Source organism: Triticum aestivum, chromosome 4A (genome assembly GCF_018294505.1).
Source record: "Triticum aestivum cultivar Chinese Spring chromosome 4A, IWGSC CS RefSeq v2.1, whole genome shotgun sequence".
Lineage (NCBI taxonomy): Eukaryota > Viridiplantae > Streptophyta > Magnoliopsida > Poales > Poaceae > Triticum > Triticum aestivum.
In genome coordinates, this window is record NC_057803.1 from 667,361,809 (window position 1) to 667,363,748 (window position 1,940).

Genomic DNA, 1,940 nt, shown 5'->3' on the forward strand with positions numbered 1-1,940 from the left:
CCGGCCCTCGCCCCTATGTCGCCGTTCCTCGCTTCTAGGCCACTTGCGTCGGCCTACGGAGCCCTGCCCCTGACCGAGTCTTCGATCGGATCGCATCCGACGGCCGACTCATCTGCTGAGTTCGCCGCGCCGCCGTCTCAGGCCGCTGCCGTGCAGCCGCCCTACGGCGTTGTCGCGCAGCCATCCGGTGGCGTCGCGCCCGCCCTGTACGGTGCGCCGCCGCCATCCTCCTGGCCCGTGGCGTCCTACATGGCGCTGCATCATCATCAACCCTGTGCGGCTCCCTCGCCACATCATCACGGGCCACCGCCGGCGCCGATCTACTCGGCGCTGCCACCGCAGCAGCACTACCTGGCGCAGCCGCCGCAGCCCTACGCGGCGTCGCCACGTCAAACCTACCCCGCGCCGTCCGGTCTCGTGGCTGCACCGCCGCACCCATCCTACGGGGCCGCAGCGACCTACGGAGCCGACGCCCTCGCTCCTGGTGCCCCTGGCGTCTACTCGGCGGGTGCTCCTAATCTCGAGACAGCCCCGTCGATGGGCCTCTACGCTCCACCGATGCATGCTCACGCCGCTCAGGTCACGGCGCCATCACCGTTCTACTTCTTGCATCTGCTGCCGGTGAAGCTCACGCCGGACAACTATCTGTCCTGGCGTGCCCAGGTGTTGCCTCTTCTGCGCAGCCGCTATCTGGAGGGCTATGTTGACGGATCCATCCCGTGTCCGCCAACTCATCACCCGGCGTATCATACATGGGTGGCCCAGGATCAGGCCATTCTCTCTGCCATCCAGTCCTCGCTCACTCCGAGCGTCTCGTCGCTGGTCATCTTCGCTGCCACATCCCGGGAGGCGTGGGCGGCGCTTCACACCAGCTTCGCCTCGCAGTCTCAGGCACGTGCTCATTCTATACGCACCGAGCTTGGTGAGACCAAGCTTGGTGACCTCAGCATCACGGACTACTTCAACAAGATGCGGGGTCTTGCCGACACACTGGCCTCCGTTGGCCAGTCTCTGCAGGATGAGGAGTTCACCACTTTCGTTCTTAACGGGCTCGACGACGATTATGACAATCTCGTTGAGAACGTTCATGGCCGTGACGATCCACTTCCACCTCGCGAGCTGTATGCCCGACTCCTTGGCCGTGAACAGCGCATCAAGGCACGCCGTGTCTCGCCGGGTTTCGCCTCCGCCAACGCCGCGACTCGCGGCAAACCTCAGCAGTCTTCATCTTCGGGGGGCAAGCAGGCACCATCTTCACAGCCGGCCGCGCGTGGCAATGCGCCATCCATCACGGGTGGTAACCGGCCGGTTGCTTGCTGCTCCTCTTGCGGTGCCCCGCAGGCTTGCCAACTGTGTGGCCTGGAGCGCCACATTGCATCTCGCTGTCATCGTCGCTACAAGCAAGATTTTCTGGGCCTTGGCAACAATGGCAAAGGAAACGACAAGCAGGCTGCCGCCGCCGTGACGTCTCATGATCATGGTCGCACTCCGTCCTACTCCATTGATCCAACATGGTATATGGACACCGGCGCTACTAACCACCTCACCGGCGAGATGGGCAAGCTCTCTACTCAGGAGCCATACCGTGGTCACGATCAGGTGCACACCGCCAGTGGAGCAGGTATGCGCATCTCCCATGTTGGTCAGGCTTCTCTCCTTACACACAATTTTCACAAACTACATCTTTCCAATGTCCTTCGTGTTCCCTCTGCTACGCGTAGTTTGTTGTCCATTCCTCAACTTACACGTGATAATAATGTCCTTGCTGAGTTTCACCCTTTTCGTTTCTTTATCAAGGATCGGGACACGAGGGCCGTTCTGCTTAGCGGTCGTCTTCGCCATGGCCTGTACGCACTTGATGCACCGCGCACACCATCCATGCAGTCTTCTCCTCAGGCGTTCAGTGGTGTTCGTGTGTCGCCTACGCACTGGCATGCGCG